This window comes from Mesocricetus auratus, unplaced genomic scaffold (assembly GCF_017639785.1).
Source record: "Mesocricetus auratus isolate SY011 unplaced genomic scaffold, BCM_Maur_2.0 Super-Scaffold_100004, whole genome shotgun sequence".
NCBI classification, from domain to species: domain Eukaryota; kingdom Metazoa; phylum Chordata; class Mammalia; order Rodentia; family Cricetidae; genus Mesocricetus; species Mesocricetus auratus.
Window position 1 is genome coordinate 77,944,435 of NW_024429189.1, and position 12,770 is coordinate 77,957,204.

The following is a 12,770-nucleotide window of genomic DNA, read 5'->3' on the forward strand; positions in this document are numbered from 1 at the left end:
CTGTAAATTGGAAAATGTTAAAGAAAAGTGATCTAATTCACAAATAAAATATAACATTGCATATTTTAAACACAAAGCCATTCAATTTTCAATAGAAATACAAACATTTATATTTCAATATAAATGTATTTATGTTTAAATATAAATACAAATATAAAATCAACATATCAGGTAATCAAAACTGTAATAGTTGTAGGGACAGTAGCTCTCTAAACCTTTAAATAATAGACAAAAGTAAATGTCAGATTACTTTCCGTGTGCTATTAAATGATGATGCATATGATCTTTGACTACATGAATATAGTTTATGACTCTTGGTCTGTGCCAGTTCCACTATACATTTCATATTCTTTCTTTCATTCTTAAAAGTTTACTAAGCACATTATCAGACATCAGTGAGCTGGAGAATAACCAGAGTGCCATTGTAGCCTACTGTGATTTCTAGAAAATCCTTCCTTGTATGGTTTCAACTGAGAGTCAATGAAAACTTACTAAAAGTCTTGAAAGACACAGAAGCCACTAGAGCATGGAGGAAATCTTGCTTAGAAGTAATGAATGATACAACTGCAGACAGATTTCTTCTGACTTGTCTAGCTCCTAGTCCTTCTGAAACTGCAGCTTACCAGGAAGGATGGAGGCCACACACTTTCTATTGAAGGATCCATCAGTGCCTTATTGGGATTCTACTTCAAATCTGTGGCAAGCTCTTAAGATATGCCAGCACTTCACAAAGTCTTCATGTGACCTTTCTCTGAGCTTCCAGCTTCCCCTTTGAGACCCCTTTTCTCCCACTAATTTTGTAACTGGATGAATCCTTAATTCTGCATTGAATCATCTCTTCCATAACACTTTAAGTATTTCCCATTTTGCTTCCTTACTTAAGAAGAAAAGAGCAAAAAGAAGGAAAAGAAAATCAAAATAATTAAAACAAGAACATAGATTGTTTATCAATTACATTCTCAGACTCCAATCTCCCCCAAAATGATTTTAAATGAAGAAAAAATTCCCATATTAGTCATATTAAATAACAAATGAAAACAGAAAAATAAAAGGTATGGATTGAAAATACTAGCAAGACAGTAGAAAGGAGCTATGATATTTATTGTTTTTTAGATGTTAAGGAAAATATTCTTCATGCCTTGGAACTGAAGTGATAGCATATGCTTTAACCAAGAGTGTCCTGGAAGACTATTCATCCAAACAAAACAGCCAACATAAAGACTCATATGACAGGGTATCCATTACATCATTGACTGTGGTTATAAAACATTGAAAATACTAATGCCCAGAAATGAGTCTAAGTATACCATATTTATCCTACCATGAAATCTATTCAGTTATCCAAATGAGAATATATATAAAGTAGAATAGTAGTTAACATAAGTGGGTTTATAAATAAGGCTGCAGAGAAAAAGATATGGAGAGAAAGAAGTGACTGCACATGCAAAAGAACATACATTACCATAATTATGATTTATGTAAAATTATGTGTATGTATGGAGGAAAAAACTGAACATTAAATGTATCTCACAATCTAGTCTAATGATTTAATAACCAGATACCACTGTTTGTCGGTAAAGATCCTTAGCTTAAATGTACATACATACATACATACATACATACATACATACATATACACATGCAGACATATATACATACATGCATATGTGTGCATATTATATATATTATTATACATATAAAATATGTATTAAATAGACAAAATGTCACCTTCCTTTATTTTTCCACTTTTAAAAAAATTACATTAAAAATAAAAATGTAATTATATTATTTCCCCCTTTCCTACTTTAAATCCCTTCTGTATACCCATAAGAGGAGGAGAGAGAGAGAGAGAGAGAGAGAGAGAGAGAGAGAGAGAGAGAGAGAGAGAATCTTTTTAGATTGTTCTCCTTGTGCTGCTAACTAATCAAGTTCTCCAAGGCCTTTCCTTGCCTGAATACAATAGCCCACACACGATGACTTCTGGACATCTCTATCTTCACTAAGAAAGTTAGCACTTAATTAACTCTAATCATAGGTTGTTCTTATTCTCTGATTTCTTTATGCCAGTTAGTTGTGTCTTCTTAAGTATTAATCATATGCTAAGTTTTCTATTCCTCCCAAGAGATGTGTCACTAAATTGTACCTTTAGTGTGGTTATATATAGTATAACACTTAGTCTCTGGTTTCCAAACAAAGATAATAGCTGAGTACATAGGCAGTTTTGACCTTAAAAGATCTCAGGAAATTTTGTACTGTGTCTTCCCAGCATTTTTCCATGACTGGAACTTATTTATTAGAAACTTAGTCTCAGTTATCTGTAAAATAGAACTTTGAAGCTTAAAACAAGTTTAAATTATTGTAAATAGTTGTAATTTTGAAGTGATTTAGCCAGTCCTGAGCCTGGCTAGGTTATGTTATTCAGTATTTCAGTTATTTTTATATAACAACACTGTTATTTACTCACAAACACCCACATCTGTGAAATTTTAGTGTGTCAATAGATAAGACAGGTGTTACCTAGCACTAGTATGACTACCATAACCTATTTTTCATTTATATTTTACTATAGATCAAACCTATACACTTATTTCTAAGCATATGCTGTGTCATTGGGCTACATCCACAGCCCATGGCTTATTCTTTTTAGAATGAAAGTGGTCACTATCTATCATTATTCTCAATGAGACCCACAGGTGTGAAATGAGAAACACTACCTGGTAAATTTTGGTGTCTCCGTCTAGTGCTTTCACTGAGACAAAGTACCCTATTTGTGATTAGCATGAGATTAACTTATTATCATTTCAGGTCTGTTTATACCCTTTCTTCTAGAGGAGAGGTGAAAACCTTCGTAAAACCATGAGGAATGACTACGAGTTATTCAATCTCAAGGTTATACAGCAGAGAATCCAGTAGATACATATCTGAATATGGAGCTGCTTAATCTGGCCTACCAATGTTTAATCTTGTTAAAGCACTTGAAAACATAGTTAAATCTTTCAGCTTTTTAAAAAATGAAGATGTATGTTTAAAGCATCATAAAAGGCTGCTCAAATGAACAGCCAATGCCTTTTTCCCACCCTGACTCCAACTCATCCATCATTCTTTTTCTCAAGTAACAAGTAGATTGATTTTTTTCAGTTTCTTTTGTGGTAGCAGAGATTGTCCGTCCACCCACATATTGGGCCAAATCTTTGAAAGGATTGAACATTATGAGCTTCAGGTTGATTCCTGTCTGGAAAATTGAAGGAAAGACTTCAGGACAGAGTCAAAAGCATCATGAAGAGAAATTTGAAGTTGAAGAAATATTAGTGGTAAACAAATGGAATCTATAAATAAAGTGTGATTTGAGGTGGATTTGATCATTAGAGACTGAGAAATAACAATTTGAGAAATAACAGATAATACATGGACATGTATGGACTGATTGGTGAAATATTCTAGAAGCCACATGTAAATATGACAATCTACAATTGTCTCCTTGTTTATTCCAAAGACATAGGTACAGGTCTGCTTGAGATTTACAGACAGAACAAAAACATTACATGTGAAATATGGAAAGAATAATATGTATTTATGAAATTCATTATTAATGCAAGTAATTACTAATTGTGATTCTACATTGAAAAAATTATAGCACACTGAATATCAAGTAGAAATAGAATAGGAGGAGAAGGTGGTGGAGGAAGAGGGTGAGAGGAGAAGGAGATAAATATTAGTATTGGTTCTGCATTTATGTCACTTGAGTTCTTTTAATTGGAAGATGGATTAGGTAATATATTTTATTGATTTGTTTGACTCATTGTAGTCACTGAACACTTATTGTTGAAAATGATTAAAAATGAAGTTATTATATAAATTTCTTTGAATAAATTTAATATTGGCTCTTTTCCTTTGAACCCTGAATCTCATTGAGCCTTGGGGATCCCAGATAATCTAATCTTGGAAAGATGAAGAAAGCAACAAAGATGAAGGCTGAGAAAGAGAAAAAGAATATAAAGTAGATTACTATGTTCTCTTTCCATTATGATGAGAGGGAGCCTTCCCACATTTCTACACAATATTCCAGACAATCCATTTATTTTTGGTAATGGAAGAAAGGGTTTATTTAGCTTGCAATTTCAGGTTATAGTCCATTATTGTGGGGAAGTCAAGGCAGGAGCCCAGAGTAGCTAATCACATCATAACCAAGAGGAAAGAGAGAATAAAGCATAGAAGTATTTATCTGGCTTTCTCTATCCTCATAGAATTCAGGAAAAAGCCCATAAAATGGTACCATGCACAATCATGGTTTGTCTTCTAATCTCATCCCATCAACCTGACCATCCTGATCTAAGCAATCCTTCATTGACACTCACTTCCCAAGTGACTTGAAAATGCACCAAACTAAGGAACTTTAACCAGAATTTGGACAGTGAAGAAATAAATCACATACACACACACACACACACACACACACACACAAACAGACACCACTGATTCTGTTTCTTTCATTCTATAGTACATTCATGAGATTAGTTCTTTTAACTTTTGATTATAGCATAATTTCATTATTTTCTCCTGCCCTTTCCTCTTCCCACACCCTCTCATATACCCTTCTTTGCCTCTCTTTCAAATCTAAGGCCGAATATTTTTTATTATATTTTGTTATATTTAGGTATCTGTATATAAGTATTTGTTCCTAAAACATAGATATGACCTGCTTGTTTACATGTATATTATATCTTGCTCATTTTCTACTTCTTACATAGTTCCTTAAAAAAAACAAATGGCTCTTCCACCAACCAGAAGAGGGGACCTGCAGGTACAGGTAAACAAACCCACATCTAGGCCTGAGATCCAGTGCCTAGGGACTGCCACAGAGCCTCCCATCTTGGGGGGAACCAAGTACCCCAGATCCCAGGTCTTCTCCTCCACCAAAAGGACCAGGGGACCAGGTGGGAAACTATACACCCCAGATTCCTGGGCTTCTCCACCCACGGGACCAGGACTAGGACCAGGAATAGAACTACCAGAGTACTGGACTTGCATGCACCCACCGAAAGGGAACTCTGGTCTCCTAACCACCAGATCAGTAAGGGGCTCTTTCGGCACATTCTAGAAGAAGAGATGGGAAAGAGACAATACAAAAACACACTCAGCAACAGAAAAACAAATATGACACCACAAAATTCTAGAGACTCCACACTAACAAGACTCCAATATTCCAATGCAAGTGAAGCAGGAGAGAATGGCCTTAAAAACAACTTCATGAAAATTATAGAGTCCATAAAAGAGAATATAGAAAAATCCCTCAAAGAAATGGAAGAAAAAGCAAAACCAAAAAATTCAAGAAACGGAAGAAAACACAAACCAAAAAACGGAAGAAATGGAAGAAAAAACAAACGAGAAAGTGCAAGAAATGGAAGAAATAACAATCCAAAAATTCATAAAATGCAACAAATGGATGAAAAGACAAAGAAAAATTGCAAGAAACAATTCAAGCAGTGCAAGGGTTGAAAACTGAAAAAGAGACAATAAAAAAAAAAAACACAATCTGAAAACAGGCTGGAAATAGAAAAGCAGGGCAAACGGTCAGGTACTATAGATACAAGCATAACCAACAGAATACAAGAAATGGAAGACAGAATCTCAGGTGTTGAAGATACACTAGGAGAAATTGATTCATCAACCAAAGAAAGTCTTCAGTCCAACAAATCCCTAACACACAATATCCAGGAAATATAGGGCACCATGAAAAGACCAAACATAAGAATAACAGGCATAGAAGAAGGTAGAGAAAATCACTTCAAAGGGACAGGAAACATATTCAACAAAATCATAGAATAAAATTTTCCCAAACTAAAGAAAGACATGCCAATATAGGTATAAGAAGCTTACAGAACACCAAATAGAGTGGACCACAAAAAGTTCCCTCGCCACATAATAATCAAGACCCCAAATATACAGAATAAAGAAAGACTATTAAGAGCAGCTAAGGAAAAAGACCAAGTAACATATAAAGGCAGACCTATCAGAATTACACCTGACTTCTCCATGGAAACTCTGAAAGCCAGAAGGTCCTAGAAAGATATTCTACCAACACTAAGAAACCATGGATGCCAGCCCAGACTAATATACCCAGCAAAGCTCTCAATCACTATAGATGGAGAAAACAAGATATTCCACGACAAACTAGATTCAAGCAATACATATCCACTAACCCAGTCCTACAGAAAGTTCTGGAAGGAAAACTCCAATCCAAGGAAATTAACTACAACCAGAAAAACATAGGCATTAGATAATCCCACTTTACCAACAGCCAAAAGAAAAAAAGAGGTGGAATTCCACACATAATTCCACCAACAACAACCATTGCAAATTGAAGAAGGATGAGCAATCAATGGTCATTAATATCAGTCATTATTAATGGCCTTAACTCACACATAAAAAGGCACAGGCTAACAGAATGGATCCAAAGACAGAACCCCTCTTTCTTCTGCATACAAGAAACACACCACACCCTCAAAGACAGAAATTAGCTGAGACTTAATGGTTGGGAAAAGATTTTCCAATCAAATGGACCCAAGAAACAAGCGGGATAGCAATCATAATATCTAATAAATTAGATTTATAATAAAATCAATCAAAAGATTTGAAAGAGGTCATTACATTCTCATCACTGGAGAAATCCACCAAGATGAAGTTTCAATTCTTAACATCTATGCCCCAAATACAAAGGCATCCATGTTCTTAAAAGAAACATTACTAAAACTCAAATCACATTTAAAGTCCCACACACTTACAGTATGAAAATTCAGCATCCCAGTTTCACCAGACAGAAGTTTAACAAAGAAGCAAAGGGTTTAATAGAAGTTATAACCTACTGGGATTATCTATGGAACATTCCATCCACATAAAAAAGAATATACCTTCTTCTCACCACCACATGGAACCTTCTTAAAAATCGACCACATACTTGGCAACATATCAAACCTCAGCAGCTACAAAAAAATTGGAATAACTCCATGCATCTTATCAGACCACCATGCTTTAAAATTAGAATTAAACAACAACACAAATTGCAGAAAACCTACAAACTCATGGAAATTGAATAATTCACAGCTGCACCATTCCTGGGTCAAAGAAGAAATAAAAAAAGAAATTAAAGTCTTCCTAGAATTCAATGAGATTGAATACCCAAACCTATGGGACACTTTGAAAGCAGTGATATGGGGGAAGTTCATAGTACTAAGTGCCCACATGAAGAAACTGGAGAATAGTTATACTAGAGAATTAACAGCACAGATGAAAGCTCTAGAACACAAAGAAGCAAACTCCCCCAGGAGGAGTAGATGCCAGGAAATAATCAAATTGAGGGCTGAAATCAATAAAATAGAAACTAGGAAAACAATACAAAGAACCAATGCAATGAAAAGTTGGTTCTTTGAGAAATTCAACAAGATAGACAAATCTTCGTCCAAACTTACCAAACAGAGAGTGTGAACATGAAAATTAACAAAATCAGAAATGAAAATGAGGACATGACAATGGACTCTGAAGAAATCCAGAGAATCATCAGGACATACTTTGAAAACCTGTATTCCACAAAATTCAAAAATTTAAAGGAAATGGACAATTTTCTGGATAGCTATCACTTGCCAAAATTAAATCAAGAAAGGATACGCAATTTAAATAGACCTAAAACTCCTATGGAAATAGAAGCAGTCATCAAAAGTCTCCAAACCAAACAAAGCCCAAGTCCAGATGGCCTCAATGCAGAATTCTACCAGAAATTCAAAGAGCAGCTTATACCAATTCTTCTCAAAGTATTCCAAGCAATAGAAGCAGAAGGATCTTTGCCAAACTCTTTCTACAAGGCTTCAGTAAATTTATCCCCAAGCCACACAAAGATACAACTAAGAAAGAGAACTTCAGACCAATATCCCTCATGATGCAAAAATATTCACTAAAATACTGGCAAATCGGATCCACGAAACATCAAAACAATCATTCACCACGATCAAGTAGGTTTCATCCCAGGGATGCAGGGATGGTTCAACATACAAAAATCCATCAATATAATCCACCATATAAACAAGCTGAGAAACAAACATCACATGATCATCTCACTAGATGCAGAAAACGCCTTTTACAAAATCCTACACCTCTTCATGATAAAGGTCTTGGAGAGATCTGGGATAATAGGAACATACCTAAACATCATGAAAGCTATATACAGTAAACCAACAGCCAGCATCAAACTAAATGGACAGAAACTCAACGCAATTCCTCTAAAATCAGGAGCAAGACTAGGTTGTCCACTCTCTCCATACGTTTCCAATATTGTACTTGAAGTTCTATCTAGAGCCATATGCCAACAAAAGAAGATTAAGGGAATACAAATTGGAAAGGAAGAGGTCAAACTTTCACTGTTTGCAGATGATATGATAGTTTACATAAATGACCCAATAAACTCTTCCAGGGAACTCTTACAGCTGATTAACACCTTCAGCAAAGTGGCAGGCTACAAGATCAACTCAAGAAAATCAGTAGCCCTACTATACACACACGATAAAAAAGCTGAGAAAGTAATGAGAGAAACATCACCATTTAAAATTGCCACAAACAACATAAAATACCTTGGGGTAATGCTAACCAAACAAGTGAAAGACCTGTATCGCAACAACTTGAGTCTTTAAAGAAATAAATTAAAGGATCCCTCAGAAAATGGAAAGATCTCCCATGCTCTTGGATAGGTAGGATCATTGTAGTAAAAGTGGCTATCCTGCCAAAGCAATCTACAGATTCAATGCAATCCCCATTAAAATCCCAGCACAATTCTTCACAGACCTTGAAAGAACAATAATTAATTTTGTATGGAAAAACAAAAGACCCAGGATAGCCAAAACAACCCTGTTCAACAAGGCAACGTCCGGAGGCATCACTATCCCTGACCTCAAGCTCTATTATAGAGCTATAGTCCTGAAAACAGCTTGGTATTGGCACAAAAATAGACAGGCAGACCAATGGAATCGAATTGAAAATCCGGGTATTAACCCACACACGTACGAACATCTGATCTTTGACAAAGAAGCTAAAAATATACAATGGAATAAAGAAAGCATCTTCAACAAATGGTGCTGGCATAATTGGAGACTGGCATGTAGAAAAATGCGGATCGATCTATGTTTATCGCCATGCACAAAACTTAAGTCCAAATGGATCAAAGACCTCAACATAAATCCAGCCACACTGAACCTCTTAGAAGAGAAAGTGGGTGGTACCCTTGAACGAATTGGTACAGGAGACAGCTTCCTGAACATAACACCAGTAGCACAGACAGTGAGATCAACAATTAATAAATGGGACCTACTGAAACTGAGAAGCTTCTGTAAGGCAAAGGACACAGTCAGCAAGACAAAAAGGCAGCCCACAGAATGGGAAAAATATTCACTAATCCCACATCTGACAGAGGGTTGATCTCCAAAATTTACAAAGAACTCAAGAAGCAAGTCTCCAAAACAGCAAAGGACCCAATTAAGAAGTGGGCTGCAGAACTAAATAGAGAGTTTTCAATAGAGGAGTCTAAAATGGCTGAGAGGCACTTGAGGAAGTGCTCAACATCCTTAGCCATCCGGGAAATGCAAATCAAAGCAACTCTGAGATACCATCTCACTCCTGTCAGAATGGCTAAAATCAAAAACACCAATGACAATTTATGCTGGAGAGGATGTGGTGAAAGGGGACACTCCTCCATTGCTGGTGGGAGTGCCAACTGGTTCAGCCACTTTGGAAAGCAGTATGGAGATTCCTCAGAAAAATGGGAATAAACCTACCACAAGACCCAGCAACTGCACTCTTAGGCATATATCCAAAAGATGCCCATTCATATAACAAAGATGTCTGTTCCACTATGTTCATAGCAGCTTTATTTGTAATAGCCAGAACTTGGAAGCAACCTAGATGTCCCTCACCCGAAGAATGGATAGAGAAAATGTGGTACATCTACACAATGAAGTACTATTCAGCAGAAAAAAATAATGGAATCATGAGATTCGCAGGCAAATGGATGACACTAGAAGAAACCATCCTGAGTGAGGTAACCCAGTCACAAAAAGAGAAACATGGCATGTACTCTCTCATATATGGATTTTAGACATAGATCTGGGGAGTGCCAGCCTACAATCCTATTACCAGAGAGTCTGGGAAACAGAAACTTCATTTACTGGCTGGTTAAGTACTGAGCTGAACTCAAGAAAGCCAGTATCAGAGAGGGAGGACTGATGATCAAAGGGATTAAGACTGGGCTGGTTGAACCCCCAGAAACAGCTGACCAGACAAAGGTTAACTCTTGAATCCCAGGCATCAGCCTGGGAATCCAGCATGGGATTGATCAAGACCCCCTGAATCTGGGTGTCAGTGAGGAGGCCTAGGTAATCTATTGAGCCTTGGACAGCAGATCAGTACCCATCCCAAGTATACACACGGTCTCTGGACTCCCATAGAACAATGTGAGGTGCACTCTCACCCTGAACTCTTGGGGAAGGGTCTAGGCCCTGCCCTATATGAAATGACAGACTATGGACACCCCCATGGAGGGCCTCACCCTCCCTGGGGGAATGAGGGGATAACGGGGGGGGGATGGGGGGGTGGGCACGGGAGGAGGGGAGGGAAAGGGAGAGGGACCTCGTACTGACTTGTGAAGCAACCTTGTTTCTTATCTAAATTTAAAAAAAAGAATAAATAAAATAATAACAATTTACATTAAAAAAAATCAAATGACTTATAATTTTTTACCTGATAAAGCAAAATAAACTCCTTTGTTATGATGTAATAATGAAAATGCTACAACTTAGTAATATTATTAAACTGCTTATTAATTTTCAAAGTGGTCACACATATCTTACATTTTATTACACACACATATGTATATATAAACCTCAAAAATGGTATGTGGCCTTAAAGGTCACTGTCTTATTCAATATATCAGTCTGAGTCAGTATTTAGCTTTGAGTTTGAGTCTGATATCCTTGTCAGTGTCTGTCTGTTGAGTGAAACCAGGCTCTTTTGCAAAGGAGACCAACAGCAGTAGTGTAACAAATGAGGCAGTGAATAGCTATCTACCTTAAGAAAATAAAGTTATACATATTCCATGCAGGTTTGTTTCTGTCTTTTGTTGAAGGAGTGAAGTGCCTGGTATAAATATTGAACCTTTCTAAAGTCTTATATAGGAACAGGGCAAAAAGGAATGACTTCTGGTTTGGAAGTATGAAGTTTAAATTATAGTCCTAAGAGTGAGTTCTAGTGTTCTACAAAACGGCAAGGTAACTATAATTCAAAATAATCCATTACATAATGTTTTCCAAAGAAGTATAAGAATTGAAAGTTTCCAAATAAAATGGAATTAGAAAAAGATAAAGAAAGGGAAATGCTAATAAGCCTAATTGGATCATTATATGTTATATACTTATACAGTAATACATATCATATATATCATAAATATGTGTATAGGTAAGACACAAAGACGTTTAAGTCCCAACTGGGAGTCAATAATTGTTATTTCAGGAACTACAGCCATGCATTTTTGAAAACAATATGAAAATTTTAATTAAAACAATCAATGAAAGGTGATTAGTAATTTATCTCTCTCCCCTTTGGTAATTTATTCATGTATATACAGGTAATTGGCCTGTCCTGTAAACATAATTACTCTTGGATAGGTGTGAGACAAAAGATAAATCCTTTCTAATAATTTATTCTGGTGTCTGAATTTTGTGGGAATTTTATGTGTCGCAAATTTCAAAGGATCATACTAGCATCTACAAAGCTCAAATGCTCTGTCTCTTTGTGATAAATTCATGGCTTCAAATCATGATTTGTGTTCCTGTAAGTGTGGACATGTCTATGTAATAGGGTCTCAGATCTTAGTAGGCCCTCAGATCTTGGCACAACTGAGTGAATGATGGAAGTACCGTCCAGGATGTAAAACTCAGCATGTAGACTGCACCAATGGCCAAAAGGAAAACAAAAGACCTAATCCATCAAAATCTCTGAGTGCACTAATCTTTCTTTTTGGTTTCTGTAGCTATGTTTCTGACTAACTGTTCTTGTTAACTGAAATATGTCAAGTCAGAACATATTTCTTGGTCTTAAAAGCTCAACATGGGAGAGGCTCAGAGCTACACTGGGATACCAAACACCCACTGTAGTTCTTGCCGGCTAATAAAGACTTTATACTGGCTTAAACACACATTGAGTAGTCTTCTCTGCTGGATCGTTAGCAAGAGCTAAAACACAGAAAGTTATTTCCCATATCTGTCCCTTATTCATACAATCAAAACTGCATTATAAGATCATAAATTTGTGGGGAGGAGATGACTAGTGTATAAAAAGGGTATCAATTAGAGAACCAAAACCAATGTTTGACACATACAAAAATTAATATAAGTTCTTGCTAATATTTTTATTATACTCAATATTACTTAAGAGACTTTTCCTTGTATAATTATTTCTCAATTCACCATTTCTCTCTTGTAGTTTATGTCTCAAATTGCACCAGTTTTACATCTATCTGAAAAAACTGCTAATTTTAACCTTCATATACATCTTAATCAAAGAGAGCTACTTAGGGGCAATATAGTGCATGATAAAATAGTTTAGAAAGAAGATCAAACTGACCATGGTGATCCATCCCTGTAATCCCAGCATGCAGTTGTTAGGGTCAGGAAGATCAGATGATTCAGGCCAGCCTGGATCTCATAACTGTCCCCTTTCAATATCACCACTCCACC